Source organism: Nyctereutes procyonoides, unplaced genomic scaffold, assembly GCF_905146905.1.
Source record: "Nyctereutes procyonoides isolate TBG_1078 unplaced genomic scaffold, NYPRO_anot_genome, whole genome shotgun sequence".
Lineage (NCBI taxonomy): Eukaryota > Metazoa > Chordata > Mammalia > Carnivora > Canidae > Nyctereutes > Nyctereutes procyonoides.
The window spans coordinates 38,904,884-38,927,084 of NW_026575133.1; positions in this window are offsets into that span (position 1 = coordinate 38,904,884).

A 22,201-nucleotide genomic window follows, 5' to 3' on the forward strand; every position below is an offset into this window, starting at 1 on the left:
CTAGCTAGTTTCCTTAACACCATCTAGTAAGGTGGGACCTGGGAGCTGAGGTGATCTGAGAAAGATGCCCTTATCTTTGTACTTTTCTTCTCCAAGAATGGGTGTCTACTGACTGGTCGTGCCCCCCCCCCACCCCAGGGAACAGCAGGTGTAGATGCCTTGAAGACTCAGCTCTGGGTTTGCTTCTGTTGAATTCAGCGCAATCCACGTGCCGCCTCCTTGTCCTCATCTTCAGGAATCTCACTTAGAGCTACTCTGTATGCATGGGAAATTTCTTCCAGATTCTAACTCTCAGAAACATCTCTTGTAGACAAGTTGGCTGTAAGTTATCTTCACTTAAAAAAAATGGGACCAGTAGAAAGATTGGTCATTGGAAAGATGACAATAAATCATGCATTTAAAATATGTTAGTAGCACCTCGATAAATATTTCTTATGCAAATAGGGTTTTATTTGAAACTCTGAAAATAAGAATTTCTAAAAATTGAATAACCTGCTATGGTGCATGGGGGTTTTATCAAGCTTCCCTTAGTCTCCAAAGCAGCCCCGAGAGGCAGTTCCTGGACTCTGGGAGGAGCACTGACTGCAGATCGCCGTGAGGTTGCCTGTACTTCAACGTCAGGCAGCGTCCATCAGTACAATTTTAAGTCCTTCCAGTTGATGTCCTCTCTTTTCCCAGACATCTTGAACGGAAGGAGCCTTTCCAATTTATTTGTAGCCAAAGGCGTCTGATGCTCTATCCCATCTTCCCATCTCCCGGCCATGTCTGAGCCAAACTGGTTTTGTTTGTTTGGGATTTTGTTCTGTTTTCCTTGCCTCTTCACTCCATCATGTTCCCCCTCGTCTTGGGCAATCACAGTGTCCCCCCTGGGGTCCCTCCCCTGTCTGCTCACATCATCCGAGGGACACTGAGGGGGACACAGTTACCGACCAACGGTGCGAATCCACCCAGCCTGGCTTTTCTTGAGCGAAAACAGGAAAATCAATTGGATCGCATGTGTTTGTTCACAGCTGGATTCTGGGAGAATATTTTAGGACACGGGAGGAACATAAATCTTTCACATCAAGAGTCTGCAATAGACACAGAGCTACTAGAAAGTTGCAGGGTGTTCTGGTCAGGCTGCCTCTCTGGAGGAAAAGGCTGGAAGGGGATGGACTTTGCAGTCCTAGGGTAAGTGCAGGGCGGGCTGTGGGTGGGGTGACCAGACCTCAAATCTCTGGTCCAGGGGGAGATCCGGAAACACTGCCAAACTCTAGATGCTTTCTTTCCTCCGATGACTGTCGGGTGGAAATGTGGGCACGTAATCCTTTCTTTGCCACAACATTCGAGGAAGCAATGCAAGGTTCATCAGGGCCATGTCACTGCGTGGTGGACAAAGGAAGGGACCCAACCGGGATTCAGCTCAAATAGCCTGGGAACATTCTGGAATCCTTAGACAGAGTGCAAACCTCAACTAAAAAAGCGAACTAGAAGCTCCAGGTCCGTTGCTTACAGATATTTTTTAAGCTCACCGGTTTCAGCTCGTTGACCTCAAAAGCAAAGAGCACGGGTCCGAGACTGTGTTGCAGTTTTGAGATCAACAGCAGCAGGCCCTGTACTGAAAGTCACTCCTGAGCAGGTAAGTGACCACGGCTGACCCTTGACCCACAGAGGCGAGCGGGGACAAAGGTTTTTCTTTTCTGTGTGTTGCTGCTGTTTTAAAAGCTCATCCAGCACCCAGGGAGTCCAGAAAGATAACACAGTTTTTCACTATGTGTGAGCTGCTTTTCCCCCAAACCTGCTCTGTGTGCAGTGGGAGGCTTTTCCCGATTCCCTTGCCCTCTCCCAGGGGCTCCAGTCCTGTGACCCCAGTTCTCTGCAGGCTCCCATGGCCAGCCCTCTGGGCCCCAGGAGGAAGGACGGGCTTTGTGTTAGACCCTTGATCCTCACCCCATGCCCTCCACTAAGAGCTCTCTTCTTCATCTTTGCTCTCCTCCCTCTACACTCTACAGATTGTCTGGGTCTTCCCTCTCCTCAAGTTCTCCACATGCCACAGTTTGTTAAACTGGTTCAAACTGCCAAGATCTCCTCCAGGAGCTGAGGTCTGTCCCTGCAAGCATCAGCTACGGGTTTAAGCTGCATTTCTATAAAGTAGCCGGCAATTCTTTGGTGGAAGGGAGATGCAACTTGGATCCAGAGAGTGTGGACAATTTAGCTCTGGTTTTGGGGGGCATGTGGATGGTTTGCTGGACAAAGTCCCTAAAATTAGACATGGACTCGTTTTCCTATCTGTATCCATCCTAAGATGCCTATGTAATACCACAACTGGGGGTTGATTCATGACGTCAATGGCCACGTGACCCCAGTGAGTTACAAACCACTAATGTAAAACTTCTACCAAGCAAATCTCCTTCTCTGTCTTTTCACTCAGAGCTGTTACCTCTTGGGACTCATTTTAACAGAGAAGCAGAAGGGTCCTGGAGTTCTGGATTTGCAGATGTTGAACCAACCGTGCATTCCTGAGATACAACTGACTCGGTCAGGGTGAATATTGCTTTCTGCATATTGCTGAATTGCGGTTGCTAGTATTTTGTTGAGGATTTTTGCATCTATACTCATGAGGAGGAACAGTGACATGTAGGTTTTCTTTTTCTCATGATGTTTTCATCTGGTTTTGGTATCATGGTAACACCATTCTTACAGACTGAGTTAGGGTCTGCTTCAACTCTCGCTCACCAGAGCCAATTTTAAATTAGTAGCTAGAGTAATGTTTTCAGTGTAAATCAAGGTCATGTCACGTTTTGACCTTCCTCACCAATGGCTGCCCATCACACTCACCATCCAGACCACTTGCCTGGGTATCCAATGCCTAGACCCTTCATGGCCTTTGACTTTTACCTCCTGCCACCTATTCCTTTGTCCCTTAATGGCAGCCACGCTGGACTTTTTAAATTTTATTTTATTTCTTTATCCATGAGAGTTACAGAGAAAGAGGCAGAGAGACGTAGGTAGAAGGAGAAGCAGTCTCCCCACAGGGAGCCCACTACAGGACTCTATCCCAGGACCCTGGGATCACGCTCTGAGCCAAAGGCAGATGCTCAACCACTGAGCCACCCAGGCCCTCCTACACTGGTATTTTGAAGCTCTTTCAGTCCACCATGCTATTTTCTTCTTTAGAGCCTTTATCCATTTCAGATTCTCTGCCTGGAATGCCATGGATTGCTCCTTACCATCACTCAGGTCTCTGGCCCAACCACCCTCTCTCTAAGGTCTTCTCTAAAGGCCTCCACTACTAGCACAGCTCTATCCCATGGTCACTGTCTGTTGAATTTGTTTTTAAGTGCTACGATCTGAAATCACATTATTTGTTTACTCCCCTACCATCATATAAATTCCACAAAGGTGAGGATTTTATCTTATTCCCTGTCGGACCATCCATATCTAAGAATATGAGGGATGCCTGATGGAAGCCCAGCAAATGTTGGGTAAATGAATAAAGGGGGTAAAGATGTCTATACAAGAATATTCATCACAATGCCATTAATGATTTGTCTTAATGACACGACGATGTCATTAATGTCCTTAATGACATTTAAAATGACATGAAAAGGTCCAGTGTATCTAAGGGATGAAACATTGGGTAGTCATTTAAAGTGGTGTTTACAAAATTATAATGACATGGAAAGATGTGCATAATGCGACGTGGAAAAAAAAAGCAAGTTACTCTATATACGGTGTAGCCTATCATGTTTTATATTTGAAATATATTTTTATAATACAAAACATAAAAATAAAGGGCACAGCCCCAAATCTTAACAGTGATGGTCTCTGGATGGTAACATTATGGGCAATTTCAATGCTTCCTTTACACTATTTTGTATGCTTCACATTTTCTCTGATTTGCATGCATTGTTTTTAATAACAATGTTTTAAATGTTATCACCATTATAGAATCAGATATAATATCTCTAATAGACAATCATTTTTGAAGAATAAGAATTTTCAGGTGGAGGGATCCCTGGGTGGCGCAGCGGTTTGGCGCCTGTCTTTGGCCCAGGGCGCGATCCTGGAGACCCGGGATCGAATCCCACGTCGGGCTCCCGGTGCATGGAGCCTGCTTCTCCCTCTGCCTATGTCTCTACCTCTCTCTCTCTCTCCCTGTGTGTGACTATCATAAATAAATAAAAATTAAAAAAAAAAGTAAAAAAAAAAAAAGAATTTTCAGGTGGAAAGATATCCTCTCTCTCCTAAGCTGAAATATTCCCTTTAGTAATGTTTTGAGTAGAAATTTCTAAATGTTTCTGATTATCCAGTGGATTTGTGGTTTCCTATGTGCTTCTTTCTGCCCCTCATGACTGAGTGAGGAGGTACAGGCAGTGCCATGGGGCTTTCTTCTTAGAATGCTGACCGATTCACGTCAATGCCCACAGTTGGCTCAGTCTTTTCTCCCCTTCAGACTCTAACTCCTGAAGATGAAACCATGTTTCACGCATCTTTCTATCCCTTGAGAACGTACCCTACACTTCATGCCCTACTCTACATGAGCGATGCTGATAACACACAGCATAAGCCCACCTTCGCTGGCCTTGCTCTGTGGGGTCATTTGCTCACAACAAAGTTGGCAAATGGCATTCCCATCTGACCTCAGAGCCTCAGGAGCCCCGCCATGCATGTTCCTGTACCTTCCTTGAAGCAAAGTCTTCATGATGCCACAATGCCATTCTAATGACCTTGCCTATTAGCCTACTCTTAGCAAAAGGAGGGCGCCCTCTCACTGCAGAGCTAGAGATAAAAGAACAATTAAGAAGGCTCTGCAGGGTGTGCACACACTCTCCCCTTCCCTCTTCCTCTTCCCTTCCCCGATGTGTATGATGAATCTTTCCGATTCTCCTCTGGCTCTTTCTTGCGATGTGTCCAGAGCCAGTGGATGCCATGGAAACAGCTGCCCCAATGGTCAGGAAGGTTGACTGGAGCCTCTGCTGTGTGGAGCGATCCATCTCTGAAGCAAGAACTATGCTCTCTCCCGTGGAAAGACCTCACGTCTGCACTGGGGCCATCCTCCTCTCTGGGATTGCCCAGACATCTGAAGGTCATTTATGAATAGCAAGCGGTCTACACTATTTTGAAAGCATGAAAACGTTCAAAGATTTCTGCTTAAGACGCAAGCTGAGCCTGAGTCCTCCCTTCTGGGCCACAGGTGTCCGTAGAGGCTGAGGTGTCTAGTAGAATCTCAAAAGCTGTGAGTGCTCACTCTCTCTCTCCTCCCTGGAATGTTTTCTTGCATAACAGTTCCCATCCCCTAGACTTTCTGAAGAGTTTCAAGAATTCCAGAAAGGAGCCAAATGACTGAGAAGCAGAATAAAGTCTAGATCAGCAACTTCAGAAAAACTAGGGGGCTGCCCCCAGAGGCCTTGAATGCCCAGCTCCCAGAGGGAAGAGGGGATTTATATTATGTTTTCTCCTCAGCCTCCCTCCTTCATTTAGCATAACATTAAATCAGCCGGGTGTTTTCTCTTAAATCAATAAAATAGGTTGACATTAATAGTGTGTCCTAATATTAAGCATTTTTACATACAAGACATCATTAGACACTTTTATGCCTCCACATTGCTCAGAGTAAGAGCCAAGGACTCCCACTGGGCATAAAGACCTCGCACAACTGCCCCCCATCACATCGAGAAATCCCCTGGTGCTTCTCCCCTGTCCTGGTCCCTGCCCCTCCCCTCCAGTCCCTAGTTTTCTGGGTCATCTGACACATTGGCTGCTCATCCTGGGGCCTGTGGACCTGTGCTTACTCTTCCAGGATGGCTCCTCCCCACACTCTCCACACACAGAGCTCCTCAGGGATGCCCCAGTATCGCCTTTGTCCCCAACCCTACCTGGAGCTTCACTGTAGCGTCTGTCATCACATGACGCGCTCTTGCCGTTGTACTCTCGGTTTGTTTTTGCCTAGTGGAATGGATGCCCAGGGAAGGCCAGGGTTCATCTTGCTTATGCTGCATCCCCGTGCTTGAAACTGATCCTGTCCAAGGATGCCACACTGATGGCCACAGGTACATGAAAAGATGCTCAGCATCGCTCATGGTCAGAGAAATGGAAATCACACCACAACGAGATGCCGTCTCACACCTCATAGGATGGCTGCTCCCAAAACAGCAGGAAATAAGTGTTGGTGGGGATGTGGAGAAACAGGACCCCCGTGCCCTGGTGGTGGGAATGTACAGTGCTGAGCCACGGTGGGATATAGCATGGTGGTGCCTCAAAATTTAGAAATAAAACTACCATTTGACCCAGCAATCTCACTTCCAGGTGTACATTCAGAAGGATTGAAGGAAGGGCCTCAAAGAGATATTTGCACACAATATTCACAACAGCTGTATTCACAATAACCAAGAGGCAGAAGCAGCCCAGATACCCACTGACAGATGAACGGATGCACCAAGTGTGTTCTATGCGTGCAGGGGAATATTACTCAGCCTTAAAAATGAAGGACGTCCTGTCACATGCTACCACATGGATGAAGCTTGAGGACATTATGCTAAGTCACAGAAAGACAAATGCTGGTGTCCCACCCACCTGCTCTGGGAGGACCTCGGCCCGAGAGGGAGCTCTGCCCAACGGAGCTGGCGGTCAGTGCAGTTCAGAAGCACGTCTATAATCTGTGTCATTACGAAGCAGTAGTTTGCAGAAGCAAGCCCAGTGGTTGAAGGTGGGAAGGAGTCTTGAGGGCTTGGAGGTACAGCCCAGGGTGGACTAGAGCAAGGTCACTCTATACCTCTTGGGGTTGCTTCCAGAGGCCTCCAAAGAGTAGCAGAATGTGGGGGTCGCCCCTATTCCACGCAGGACCCGGGAGGGTGCTTCAGGCCCTCCCCAGGGAAGGCAGAGCATTGAAGCCCCATGGGGTGCAGAACAGTGCCAAATGTTTGTAGGGCCAGTGAAATCAGGCCCTACAGGTGTCTGCAGAGGCTCCCCCTAAATGCCCCACCAAGGCTGGCTTCTCCTACCACTTGGACGGAGTCTAGACCAGGTGTCCAAGGTGTCTTTGTCCTGAAAACATTCTATAAGTGGAATGTCAAGACTTCCTGGGAGCAGTCGGGGAGGTCCAGCTAGAGACTGTCTCAGGGGGCTCAGGACTGGGGCCTGTGCCCCAAAGCATCTCACACATTGGCTCGTGGGCTCCTGGACAACCTCAGGAGGTACATGTGGTTAAGCGCTTGGTCCACTAGCAAATAGCTGACGACCAAGGGAGCCAAGACGAGCCAGGTCCATCTGATGTGGGATAGAACTGCATAGAAATGCAAATTCTCAGGCCCTGCTCCAAGCCTGCAGAATCAGATCCTCGCAGGTAGAGCCCCTGAGACCTGTTTTAATTAACAAGTCCTCCAGGGATTCTAATGTAAAGTGTGAGAGCTGCTACTCTGTCCCAGCCCCGGGTGGATTCTAAGTGGGCAATCACATCATCAGACTGGCGCTCGCAGGAGCTCCACTGGGGAGGGACTGTACTGAGCCCCACGGCCTTGCCCCATGAGACATGAAATCCTACAGCAGCCTGGCTGTGCCCAGCAGCGCTCAGAGCTCACCTCGGCCTTCCTTTCCACGTCATCTGCCTGGTTTCCCACCTTTCCCTTACCGAGGTGTGTGGGCCATCGTCCCTGGCACGGACTTTGTGGCCTGGGTCAGGCTCCAGAGCTTGCGACAGGCCAGCGCAGGGATGGGCAAAGGTGCTGAGCTCCCCAGTTGTTTAGAAGCAGGAAAGGAGGTCACAGTGGAGCACACCCGGTGTGGAGGGCAGCGTACTGGGCACTCAGCACACGAGAGGGATCTCCTACTAATAGTAAGTTCTCCAGGTCTTGTTCACGTGCAGACACGTGTGAGAATCTCTGGTCTAGGACACTTTTTCCCACACTTGAGGCGAGGCCAGCTTCTTTGTGGGGCTCCTTATTATCAAGGGAAAAAGTGATGTTGAAAGTACCAAGAGATGCATTGTTTTTTCTTTCTTCTATTATCTCTCTCAACCTGTCACGGTGTTTCTTATTTGCCCTGCAATGTCACACTCGCTCCAGCAGAAGATACTACAAGCCCAGCCTCCCGTGGGGCACCTGGAGTCCTCTCTGCACCCCAAGGTAAGAGTGGTTCTGGTGTCAGCCTCCCCCTCTGCCAGCCACCCATGCAGGCTCTGAGCCGCAGCCAGGAGTGAGGACTCGACCTTCCCCTCCCACAGGGCCGCCCCCCCAGCCGGGGGTGGGCAGGTGACACACAGGGGGCAGCCACCGTGCTAGAGGGCACTCGGTACCTGAAACGGGGGCCTCCACCAAGTCACCTGCTTACTGTGATGTGACACGGCCAGCCTGGGAGAGAGGCCCACCTGCGACATTGCCGGGCACGTGTCCAACCCCGACCCCACTGTGGTCAGGCCCAAGCCTCCATCCGCAGAGGGTGGAGGCTGTCGGCAGAGCGAAGGCCTTCTCCTGGCAATACCACTGCAGCACTGGGATGGTTCTGTCCCGAGCAGAAGGCTGCCGTGGTTTGGGGCAGGGAAGGGGGCCAGGCAGGCCCTGGGGGACCCGGGGCAGGGGGCAGGGAGTCGGGCCCACAGCCCATTCCGGGGAAGCAGGGGAGGGATGGGGGTGCCCTCCCTTATCCCATCACATTTTACGTAGAAAACACAAATTCGGAGAGAAAATGATGGAGTGGATGACCGCGACCTGGAGTGTGAAAACCCGACCGTGGGCCCTTCTGAACAGGAGCCCGGTGCCGCTGGGCCGATTGCACCCCCACGAAGCCCGTCCCACGTGGGGAACCGTAAGAATCTCGTGAAGGTACTTGCTAGACGTCTGGATCCGTCTGACCACCCAGACCTGAACAGAAGCTCCACGGCAGGGCCCGGGACACTCGTGAGAATTCTCACGACGGTGCATTTGGGAAGCAAGGCCCACACCCCACCCTCCTGCTCCGCTGCCGAGGGCGCAGCAAGAAATACCTCCTCTGCCGGTGTGGACTGACGCTGACCTCCCGGTCTGACGGCACCGGGGCAGGCATGCGGCAAGGTGGGCGAGCCTATCACCTGGCCATCAGCCTACCACATAGCTTCATGCGAAAAGGACTGAACAGGGGAAGTGGTGGGTGCCCAGTCCAGCAGGCTGTTTCTCCCGGAACGCCAACTGGATAGAGAAAGACACACAGAGAGAAATTAGCTGAATCACGTCGATGATGCAAGGATGGGTGCTTACGTCCCCATGAGGAAACCTCCCCCAGAGCTCTTGGTCGGCCAGCGGCTCAGCTCTTGCTCAGGGCCTAGCACCATCCAGCTTCTTGGCAAGGCGGCCCCATGCTCCAGGTCCCTGCCATTCTTACTTCCAAGCCTCTCCTTGCGTCTTCCGGTGTGACCTAAATGAGGCTCTGTTTGGCAACCAGAGGGGGATCATTCCCATTTGGCAGACGAGAAAAACTGAGCTTCAGGTTGGTTCCATAACGGGCCCAACATCCTAAATGTAGACCAATGCGCAAACTCAGCATCATCCAGACAGAAACGTCTGGAACGTTGGTCATTGGTGGGGAGCGCAAGAGGAGAGGCCGAGTAGGGAAGAGGTCACTGAGCTTTCTTGGTGAATCGTGGTCCATACCTGAGGCCAGGAAGCGGGTCACTACCCTGGCTTCACCACCACCTGGCTGGCTGCATGTGCGGAGCCCCCTTCCTGGCTGTTACCCCCACATCCTCAATGCCTCCGCCCCGAGGGGCACTGGAGACCATTACAAGTAACCTGAGACAGTGACACAGCAGCCTCCCCTGAACCGCTGAGATAGACTCTGCTTGTTCCTTTACAGTGATCACAAGAGGGACAGGGCCGCCCCCAGGCTGAGACCGTAGGTGGGGGCCTAGACGTGAGTACCCCAGGTGGGCTGATGGGCCAGGACCAGCCTCCCATACGGGTCCCTCCCCTCACTGCTTCCATTTTAATGGCTGTTTGTGGTCCATGCACACGGATGTCCAAGATCTTTTCAGAATTATCCGTTCCCTGCAACTCTTCCCCTGGGGTTTGGCAGGAGTTACTTGGTTTGATTTTTAATAACGTTCTTCGCAGTAATTTTGTTGACCGGGCCTCACTCCATACGGGTGGGAAGTGATTAGTGGGATTTCTGACATGAAGCCCTGAGGGCCTGTCTTAGGGTTTCTATCAATTGCTGGAGTCTCCTGCCCCATTCCGGAGAGCCAGTTCAAACAGAAGAGAAAGGTCCCTTCCTTCCCACCTGTCATCTCTGCAAGATGTTGGCTCACCCTAATGGCTCATCCCAGGCCGTAGGGCATTTGTTTCTAATTCTCCTTGACTGAACCTGTCTTGGAAATCAGATTATGTGGAATACTGCAGAAGTTTACTTTTATTCCAATAAACAGAAACTATTCAGGCCACAAGGGGTGACCTTTAAAAGATCCAATGCCCTTGGGAAAACAAAGTTGCTGAATGAGGCCCCAAGGTCTTGAGAATTGCCTTAAGAGGCCTTTGGGGATTAAGTGACAGTATTTTTCTTGTCATAAGTCTCCTATTCCTGGGACAGAGGTAAAAGGATATGACTAAGGGAAGGGACTGCTCACCACTTTTTACTTTCCATTTCCTTTGGTTAAATGGAGCTTCCTGCCGTGGAGCATGCCATGGACTGGTTGCTGCCATAGACTAGTTGCATGCCATGGATTGGTTGCATAGGGCTGTGAAAAGTAGCTTAAACTGGCCTCTCCCACCAGGGAGAAGGGCCAATGGTGCTCATCCCTTGAGCCCACCAGGTCAAGGACTTCCTTCAGAAGCACGAGAGGTAAGTAGGTAGATGATGCCCGGGTAGTCTTCACTCTTCCTTCATTTGCCACACGCAAGCCCCCATATAAGAGATAGGGGTTCTGTGAGCAGTGGGGCTTCCACGCTCTGATGGACACGAACACCCAGGGAATGGAGCTGCTCTTTCCACATTTACCCCCCAGTCTCCTCTTGGCTATGGCCTCAAGGGTAGTATAAGATAGTTGCTCAGCCAGGAACCTCCCCGTCCACCATGCATTTCCAGGATCTGGCATATGGGAGCAAGCTGGTCAGTATGAGGTGGTATCTGCATGGGGGTTGAGGGCCCTCCTAGAAAAGGCTCATACTGTGCCCTCTGCCAGCGACCAGGCTAGCCTCCACTGGCCAGGCAAATGGGCCGGCTTCCCTACAGGTACCTGTGGGTGGAAGGGGCCCAAAGAGCCCAGGGGGAAGAGGCTTCCTGGCAAGGGGGAAGGAGCCATGCAGGATGAGCTGGACCAGATAATCAAATCTTGCTGGTCAGTAGGAGTGGGGATTCTGACGACAGCATCCTCAGCTTAAACCCTGGAAATGGAATGTTTCACAATCTGCGGTTCTGGAAGTCCAAATTCACAATGTTGGTGGGGTTGGGTCCTTCCACAGGCTGTGAGGGAGAAGCTGTTCCAAGCCTCTCTCCTTGACTTGTAGGTGATTATCTTCCTCCCTATGTCTTCACGTCGACTTCCCTCTGCATGTATGTCTCTGGGTCCAAATTTCCTCTTTTTGAGAAGGACACTGGACATGTTGGATCAGGAGCTCACCCTATTCCAGGATGACCTGAATTTAATTACCTTTGCAATGACCCTCTCTCCAACTAAGACCACATTCTAAGGTCCTGGAGATTAGGACTTCAAAATAAGCACCCAGTCACACACTGGGACTCTGGCACAACACAGCATGGCCTCACCCCTCGCTTGGGGAGGATGCACATCACACTGCTCCAGGCTGCAGAGCATCCAGCATTCCAGGAGCTCCGGAAACCATCAGGAGAGACCTCTGTGCCCTGTGAAGCTCAGAGGCCAGCATGGGGCAGGAAGCACCTGCCATGTCTTCAAAGTGGCTCTGGCTGGTCCTGAGCCACGCAGGGAACTTAGTGCCAGGAACTGCTGGTAAAGCAGAGTGGCAGCAGGACCACACCTACCACAACCTTCCACCTGGAAGCTGAGGCGTTTCTTGTGTATGTGGGGCTCCCAGAGATGCCTGGCAGGTGGAGAGATCCTTACATAAGCAGAAAGCAGCCAACAACTGGGTTACTTCCCGCACACGTCTCCCCCTCTTACTGATTTGCAAGATAATAAAGGTGTTTTCTATCGTAGTTCATCTTTGTAATCGTAGAAACTAACACAACATCAAGACTTGATGTATTTGTGGAGGATGAACGGGTGAACGGATGAGACGAGGTGTTTCGGACCTCTTAAAGGAAAATCAATTCATCAATTAATCATTCTCTTAGATACTGTCAACCTGTGGCTGTGCTGGGTGCTGTGAAGAGCACCCAGAAATAGATGGCGTGGACCATTAATTCAGTCATTGGCTCAGTAAACAACTCGTTGAGCGCCTTTGCTGTGTGAAGGGCTCCGTGGGTGCTCGGGTTACAAGGATGGCACTTGGATTAACAATCCTGAAAAAAAAATCTCAAATAAAATTGGAATAAGACATTCGTTGCCATGCTGACCTGTGTGGTCCCAGTGGCCAGGCTGCATCAGAGCTTAGCAAAGGAGAAATCAAGGCTGAGAAATCCACCCAGTCTTCAGGAAAGGAGGGCCCTGCATTCTGCACCTATCCGAGGAGGGGTGTGGGTTGAAGGCCCCGGAAATAGGATGGGAGTCACACAAGTTGTGTGATAGGGTCACAAGGTCAAAGAGGGAGGCCATGTTTGCACTTTCCTGGGGACCAGTGTTGCAACATCACTGGAAATAGGAGATGAGTTGGAGGCATCTGATCTCACAGATCAGGGCTGGGCAAACCTTTCCTATAAAGGACAAGATATAAATAATTCTGGGCTTTGTGGGCCATGTATAGTCCTTGTCGCAGCTACTCAACTCTGCTGTGGTGGCGTGAAAAGGGCCACAGAAATACATAAAGGAGTGAGCGGAGCTGTGTCCCAATTTATTTAGAGATGTTGAAATTTGATTTTGTAGAATTCTCACATCATGGGATATTTTCTTCTTTTATTTTCCAACAGTTTTAGTCTGTTGGGGCTGCTTGTAGCAGAATACCATGGGGTCAGGGTGACTTACAAACGATAGTGATAAATTCTCTCTTCTGGGACACCCACACATTTGGCGTCTGGTGAGACCCCCACCTCCTGGTTCATAGATGACTGTCTTCTCGCCATGTCCTCACGGGGCTCTCTGGGCTCCCTATTTTTCTTCACCTCAGTGTTTTTAGAATATAATAGACATCTATCTTTGTATTTATTTCAGATAAACAATACTACAAGTTGACACAGGTGTATATTGCAAAGAGGTTACCACAATTAGTTTAGCTAACATCTCTCACTTCACACAGAATATTTTTTCTTGTGCTGAGAACTTTCAAGATCCACTATCTTAGGAACTTTCCAAGAGACAATACAAAATCGTTAACTAGAGTCACCATGCTGTGCATTACATCCCTAGGACTTGTTCTCTCATAACTGGAATTTTGTGTCTTTTGACCGCCTTCACCCACCCCACCGACCCCCATCCTCCACCCCTGGTGACCACCATTCTAGTCTGTTACTGAGAGTTTGGGTTTTTCTTTTTAGATGCCACATATAAGTGAGATCATATGGTATTTATCTTTCTCTGTCTGACTTATCTCTCTTAGCACGATGCCCTCCAGGTCCGTCCGTATTGTCACTCAGGGCAGGATTGCCTTCTTTTTGACTGCATGATATTCCGTCCTGTGGGGTCTCTCTTATAAGGGGCACTAATGCCATTCACGAGGCTCTGTTCCCATAACCTAATTACCTGCCAAAGGCCCTGCCTCCAAGTACTACCACATTGGGGGTAGGTCTCCACATATGAATTTTGGGGAGAGACAAACATCCAGTGTACAGCACCAACCATTTACAAACATAAAGCCTGGTCTTAGCTTGTGGGCCATATGGGATATAGGTGGTTGCCAGATTTAGCCCACGTGCCAGTCTGCAACCACAGCCTATATTGGTGTTGTTCAGGTTTCAGTGTGAAGCTGTAGATAGATATTGGCCAGTAGGGTGATGTGGGACCTGAGACTTGGTTTCTAACAACCTCTCTGGGGCAGCCAGCACAGTGTCCCTCTGAGAACCCTTGGGGTTGAGGCCTGAAGGTGCAACAGAAGCATCTGGTGAAGGGCATGCGCCCTGATGGTGCCAGGTCTGCAGGACAGTGGGCATTGTGGTTTCCTGTGTTGGAGAGAGGTGGCCCCACCTTGAGAACAGCTATAATATTCCACAATGAGTGCATTTCTAGGCAAGCATTGTCAGACACATTGACGTTTGCCAAAATCTAAAATGTGGTTTCTTTTCCTGATTCACACGTGTGGCGTTCAACATGGATGGTATTTGGCCGTAGGATATTGACTTATGAGAAATACGTGTTTGGTCTTCATCCCTATTTCTGGCACAGAGCTCTTTAAACCCTTGGGATTTCTGAAGTGACAAGAGCATAAAGGTGACATTTGTCATGTTAGTGAGGTGACTTTTGGAAAGCGCCTAAGAGTGGGGACTGGTTGACAGAAGAACCAACTGTGCAATAGAAGCTTGGAACTTTCAGTCTCATGCCTTGACCTCTGGAGAGGAGTGAGGGGCTGGAGGTCTGATCAATTGCCAACGGCCAACAATTTTATCAGTCATATGTGATGAGGCCTCCGCAAAAACAAAATGAAAGGTTAAGATTCGGAGAGCATCTGGGTTGGCGAACGTGTGGAGCTGCTCAGACCATGGAAGCTCCAGGCCCTTCCCTGTGTCTCGTCCCTCCTCCATCCTGGTTGTTCCTGAATTATACTCTTTTATTTATATTTATTTTTTAAAGATTTTACTTATTTATTCATGAGAGTCACAGAGAGAGGCAGAAACACAGGCAGAGGGAGAAGCAGGCTCCTTGTGGGGAGCCTGATGTGGGACTCGATTCCGAAACCCCAGGATCATGACCTGGACTGAAGGCAGGTGCTCAATCACTAAGCCACCCAGGTGCCCTGTTTATTTATTTCTTTTAAGATGTATTTATTCACTTGAGAGAGAGAGAGAGAGAGAGAGAGCATGGGGGAGGGGGGCAGAGGCTGAGAATCTTCAGGCCGACTCTCTGCCAAGGGCAGAGCCCTGACATGGTACTTGATCTCATGACCCATGAGATCATAACCTGAGCTGAAATGAACCAACCGAACCACCCAGGTGCCCCGAGTAAAAGCCTTTTATAATAAACCAGTGATCTAATGAGTTCTGTGAACCACTCCAGCAAATTTAATGTAACCAGAGGACCAGTTTGTGGGAACCTCTCATTTATATCCCGTTGGGCAGAAGCCCAGGTGATAAACTAGATTTGCAGCTGGTGTTTGAAGTAGGCAGGGGTGCGGGGTGGAGAGAGTCTTGGGAGACTGAGCCCTTGACGTGCAGGTGTCAGAATCGCCTGTGGCTTGTGGGGAAGCCCCCCCCCCCAACGTCTCACACGCTGGAACTGGGTCTAGCAACCCAGAGAGCTAAGCCTCCAAAGAGCCCTCCCTTCTTTATTGCAAATGCAGGTGACAGTGTGCCACATGTCATGGGGGTATGGGGAGCAGTGAAGAGCATCACCCAGCAGCTCTGAAGAGAGAAGTTTCCTGCTGAGGGTTGAGCTGAGGCCCTACTCTCCCATCATGATTTTCAAGGCTCCCTGAACTGTGACAGCTGGCAAGCCAGGCTGAGGCTCGCGGCAAGAGGCAGTCTGACGGCAGTCCCATGGCAGGATGGGAGGCTTCCCTGTGAGCGCGCGCCCCGTGCTCTCATCACTCATGCACGTGGGCAATGAGGCCTACAACATGCTGTCTTAACAACAGCCAGTGTGGATAATTTGGCACAAATAAATTTAATCGACATTTAGTAACAATGAAAGCGTGGAATAAAACAAACACTTGAAGTAGCGGAGAAACCAGCTTGCTGCTCTGTGCGCAGCAGGCCCAAACAATGCGTTTGTAATTTTAAAATAATACGAATAACAAATGCTTTTTGTAGAAGAACGAAAATATAGAGAAGCAAATCTACAGCGGGTCCTGAAGGGCTGTCCCCAGAGGCTGGCCACGCGGCTCAGGGTCCCGGCCCTCGTTTGCAGGGAGCGGCCTGTGTGGCCCTGTGTGGCGCCAAGCGCTCCCGTCTCTCCTGCCCCGCTGCCCGAGGCTCCTGCGTGGCCTTGGAGTGATCCGGGCATCACTGGTGTGGCCCTGGGTCTTCAGAACATATGTCTCTTGTCTTTTTGTAATTTTTTTCCCATCTCCGGGTACAACTGCTCCTGGCAAACTGCTTGAGTGCCCCGCCCAAGCCACCAGCATGTCTCCACGAGGAGGCCGGCCTGGTGGCCCCCACTCCTGAGTCTGCCCCTCCCCGCTGCACTCGGGGCTTCGTGGAAAACCCTGCCCACGGCCTTGCCCATGAAAGATGCCTGGTTTTCATAGCTCTGGATGCAGCCAGGTCTAGAATTCTCTGCGCTCCCACTTGCATACATTCAAGCAACTGGAGAAGAAGCTGGCCTTCAAATGCTAATATCCCCCAAGGGTCACACCTGGGGACTTTAGTGAGCCCATGATTCCAATATGCAAAGGTCTTCAGGGCTGCAGCAGCCAGACACCCCCACCCCAGAGGCGGGAAGGCAGCTGGCTGTGAAAAGCCAGAGGGCAGTTCAAGGGCGCTGGCAGCTTGGGAGCTGGGCCAAGGCTCCCCTGTACCACCTTGGTCAGGGATGCAGTGACCGCAGGCAGGGGGATCTGTGCCTGCACCTCCCTGGCCACAGCATCAGCTAGTCAGCCGAGGTGGCCCGGAACGTGCACCAGCCTGGCGAGGGCTCTGACCTCTGCCCCCGGCTGCCCCCCAGGGTCCTGCCCGCATCCGGGGCTCCGGCTTGCGGGGCTCGCTGGCGCACACTCCCACCCAGATTCTAGGCTCCGCTTCTGTCGACTGGCCCAAGGTCGCACTTTGGTGAGCACGGGGTCCCTGGTAGGGGAAGTGGCTTTGGGGTTGGGGCTTTGGAATTCTGAGGGAGAGCAGACAGGGCTTCTTGGAGCCTCCCCGGTGCTGTCAGCTGTCAGTCTGCTTTGGTCCCCAGAGTCTCCACCCCCGCCCCCCTCTGCAGAGCTGCTCCCCTTCCCGGGGGCAGGAGGGGGGGACAGCATCTTCTGTTGGGGGCCCCCGATGGTGATGGGGGCGCCGATGGGGGCGCCGACAGTAATATCACCGAGAAGGAAGTTCTTTCACCTGCTGCCCATTGTCACCCAGGCCACCGCTTGGATGCAAAACAGTAACACCTCGCTCCCAGGCATCTGTTTTCAGGTCAGATTTTTTCCTGCAGTGACATCTAGTGACCGCAGGGGAGAAACCCAGTGACTTATGCCCAGCCTTGAGGGTCGTTTTACAGTCAGAAAGTATGGGTGACCCTGCGGCTGCTGGTCCCCCAGATTCCGGTTCCCCCGCCCCCCCAGTGCAGCCCCAGGCCCCACCCGGACGCCCCTCCAGCCCCTGGCCGCCCCAGGAGCCCCCGCTCTGGGCCTGACGGTGCACCCTGATGCATCGGGGGTGTGGCCAGGAACCGCTTCCGACATCACTGCCACCACAGTGGCTTTTTCAACGGTGCTCCTGTGCTTCTTCAGCTCGCTGTCCATGCAGATATTTTTATTTTTATTTTGTGACTCATCCCGGATCTCAGGTTGCCTTTTTCTGACACTCAGCAGGAATCTGCACTTCCTCTTCCAGCTGCCAATCACTGCCCCTGGGGGGGGATGCTAGCAGACCTGAACCTAAACGGCAAGCTAAGGACGCAGGCCCCCCACCCCCTGGTCACGCGACACGTACCAATGATGGTGATGCGACCCTTTGCTAATCAGACCCCTCCAGTGACCCTGAGCCGGGACACGACACAGACAGAAAGTTCCCCACAGACCAGACGCCTCTCGCCCCTCGTGGGGACCCAGGAGGTACAGATGGCCAGTCCAAAATGAATTCAGGACTCAGAAGGCCCTTCTGTTTCTGGGGAGCTCATGGGACCCACTTTCCTGGATCAGCCCGGTGTCTGTATTGCCCACCACGTGGTGGAGTCCACCCAGGGCCGCTGTCCCTCATCCGCCCTGGTATTCTCACCCTTTGCGAGATGGCAGTGCGGCTGTCCCATCAAGGGTGCACTCGCTGGCTTTCCACTGTGTTGAGGACTGTGCTCAGGTCTGGATAACCCAGACTAAGCAAGCAGCCATGTGAAGACGTGGGGGAAGGAACATTCCAGGCACGGGGATATCGATGAGGAGGGTGGAGGTGGGAATGCGGTCTGCAAAAAGTGGGGTGGGCGAGGGCGAGGACAGATTTGCTGTGGGGCAGTTTTTCTGGGTTTATGGACTCTCCGTCCAGATGCTTACAGACTGCACGAGAGAGGAGAGACAGGCGGGGAGGCAGGAGGCGTCCAGTGGGCCATCATTGTGGTCCAGGTGAGCAAGGCGGCACCTTGGACTGGACTGAGGTCTGCAGAGATGGGGAGAACAGACGAGAATCCAGATCCGTTTTGGAGGTGGAGCCTACGGGGACGCGGTCATGAGTTGGAGATAGAATGCTCAGGTGCACCGAATGGCTTGGCGGGTTTGGGGAAGTTGCTGGGATATGTCAGTACCAGGCAGACTTCCAGGTTTCCAGCTCGGTGGAGCCAGTGGGCAGTGGGCTGTTTGCTGGACAGGAAGCCTGGGGACGGAGCAGGTGGGAGGCAGGGAAAGAAAAGAGATGGGTTTTGCCACCCATATTTGAAATGCCTGTGAAGCAAAATGGAAATGCAAATATCTAAATGGGACTATCACATAGTCAGCTGGACACACGATCTTGGAACTCAGAGGGGAGGAATGGACCAGAGATGTCCATTTGGGAGTCATTAACATATAAATGGCCTTGAAAGGCAGGTTCTCATGATGACTTACCCAGCCTGAATTTGCACTTCTTCCTAGATTGTGAGCCTGGCTGTATGGGTCAGGGCCTAGCAGGGGCAGACAGTGGGAGGGTTTGAGGAAGGTTTAACGAGGGGGCCGTTTGAATAACAACCCCAAAGAGATCAGGTCCTAATCCCTGGAACCTGCAAATGTTACTTTCTAGAGCAAGGACTTTGCAGAGGCCAATAAAGGTCTTGAAATGGGAAGACTATCCTAGATTGTCCTGGTGGGTCCTCTATGCAGTTGCAAGTAAGTGCCCTTGTAAGAGGATGGAGACCCGGCTGAGGCGGGAAGAGCCCGTGGCATTCTGGAGGCAGGGAGCGGAGGTGCGCAGCCCTGAGCCAAGGAGGGCCGGCGGACACCAGATTCTTCCCAGAGCCCTGCAGACACCTTGCCTGCAGCCTGGAGGTACGGACTTTGGGCTTCTGACCTCCAGAACTGTCAGAGAATAAAGTGCTGCTTGGAGCTCCCACGTTTGTGGGATAAGCTACTGCAGCAGTGTGGAGCTAAAGCAGTGGGGGAGCTATTCACAAAGGTTTGGGCCCAGAGAGGGGGAATCAGAGGGCCCAGAGCCTCCCAGGGGGGGGGTACCCAAGAGCGAAGAACAGCATCTCCAGGCCCCATGGGGCCGGGGGAGGGAGCAGCTGCAAGGACGTGGAAGAAAGGGGCTGGTAAAGAGGTCTGTCCTGAGAGGACCAGTGACAGCGAGCCTGAGGGGACCTGCAGGGAAGGATTGGGGGGTATGGATGCCCCAACCTGTCCCCCTCCAACACCCTGTTGGGTGCCCCATTAGCTGAGCCTCCAAACCAGAGCACCAGGCTGATGCAGTGTATGGGCAGCCTTGCAGGGCACAGAGCAGGGGACGCCCATAACAGGGGGAGCCAGGTGGGGTGGGCTTGCGGGGACAGAGCCCCCCAGCTCCTGACCAGCAGGGTGTATCCAAGGGGCTCGGGGATGTCTGTTGGCCTGTGTGAGCCTCTGAGGCCTGGTCTCACAGAACGGAGCTAGCGCTCACTGTCGTGGAAGGGCTGTGTGGGAGACAGGCCAACGCGCCACGCGCCTGACATACAGCAGGTGCTCAGAAAATGTCCGGTAATGAAACAGCCTGGAGCCTTGAATCATAAGCCACGTGAACACGTGAGGAACTCAGTAGAGCACAGGGAGGACCGGCCATCGGCGACACGCGGTGACGGGAGGGGAAACCAACTTTCTAGGGCTTTGAAGCATTCCGAGGAGATTTTACTTTGAAATAAAGAATGGTAAATATCAGTCGGGGGCTTTATTAGGAAAGCTAATAAAGAATGTTTCCCTGACATTGAGCAGATTTAATAAATGCGACCAGGAGGCAGGTGAACTGTGCCGTGTTCGCGTGCGTGTCCCTGCCAGGGCTCTCCTGGCTTCTCTTCTGTAGTAGCTGATTCCACACCAGCCTGCGGTGTTGTGGTGTGTGTTGTGTGTGTGTGCTCCCTTCACACGAGGCTCCACCAGCCTCCCCTTCCCTTCCCGGGATCACACCATTACCTCCCCACTGTGAATCAGAGACACCACTGAAAGTGAGGCACAAGGGAACTCATGTGATGGGCACACGGCCTTGCGCCATCCAGCCGGCCTCCCCTTCCCACCCAGGGCTGCCATAGGGTGACGTATAAGAAGAAATATGTATTTGGTTTCCACTTGCTTTTGGCACAGAGCTGCTCAAACCCTTGGGGTTGCCTAAGTGATGAGAGTCACGAAGGTGTCCTTTGTTCCTGAGATGACTTCTGGAAAGCACCCGACGATGGGGCTGGTTGCCGGGAGAAGCCACCGTGTGACCACCAGTGATCTGACCAATCGTACCTCTGTAATAAAGCCTCTATGAAACCCCAAGTGGGCAGAGTGTGGGGAGCTGCTGGGTTGTGAACACGTGGAGATGAGGCAAGGGTGGGGGTCTCTGAGGGCATGGAAGCTCCGTGTCCCTTCCACACACCTTGTCCTCTGCACCTCCTCCATCTGGCTGTTCCTGAATTATACCCTATTATCATAAGCCAGTGCCCTACTACTAACTGTTTCTCTGAGTTCTGAGAGCTGCTCTAGCAGATGAATGGAACTCAAGCTGGGGGCTGTTGGAACCCCCAATCTGCAGCCAGTTCATGAGAAGCACAGGTGACACCCTGGGCTGACCGTTGGTATCCGGAGTGGCAGGCAGCCCTGTGGGTCGGAGCCCTCAACCTACGTGACCTGATGTCATCCCCACGTAGACAAATGTCAGAACTGAGCTGAATTGTGGGCCACCCAGCTGGTGTCTGAGCGCTGCTCCCTGGGGTGGGAACTGCCCCCTCCCAGCACATCATAACTGGGTGCCGGATCCTCGGGTTGACGGACGCCCGAGCCAGGAACGGCTCAAACCACTCACAGCGATGGGTTCGCGTGGAATTGCGTAGCTCGCTGCAGGAGCCCTGCTAGTTAGGCTGGCCAAGGCCGGGAGAAGAAAGAAGGGGGGTTAGAGGCAAGAAATTCGGCGTCTGAGAGGTTTCCAGAAAGACAGATTAAGAACCCTGTGTGTATGTGCGTGTGTGTGCGTGCGTGTTTGGCTGTCTCTGTGTGTTCGTATGTGTATGCGTCTTTGCGTGTATATTTGGGTACGTGTTAGTAATCGGGGAGTAACACATTTGTTTCCTCCCTCGTGCTCCCCCTTGGAGGTGCAAAATGACCCCAGAGGGAGTGTGGAGGGAGTGGGGTGCCGCGGGCACGGGGTGAGAGGTGTGGGCAAGCCAGCTGCACATCCTAAAGCTAAACACGGAGGCAGGTGGGGGGGAATCCGGCGCCTACAACCCCCCGGCCCCCCACCAGCAGGCTGACCCAAGGAGGACCGCAGAACACACACAGCTCTTCACTTCTCTATTTATTGTTGATGAATCTATGTATCGTGCCGGTTTGAAGACTGAAGTTGGTTTCTTGGATCTAACCCAAAAACCGAATTTGAATTCCTAATTAGTGGAAAGAGATCTTCCGGCTCTCTCGCTGAAAGCTAGAACGGAGAGTCGACGTAAGGGACGCTTTTGAAAATGCATTTGGAATCTTTTCCAGCTGCTCTCTGGCTGCAGGGTGTCTATCCCGGTCTCGGAGAAGCACGTCCCCAGGAGTCAGGGTGGCCAAGGATCTTAGTTTCCTTTTGCGGAGGCTCAAAGAGCTCTCTACTCAGATACCCTAGAGACTCAGAAACAAGGAATATGTGCAGATCTGTCTGTTAGAATCAAGGCCCACCCTGACCTCTGTGAGAGGTACTCAGGACAACTATGTCCCCCAGAACT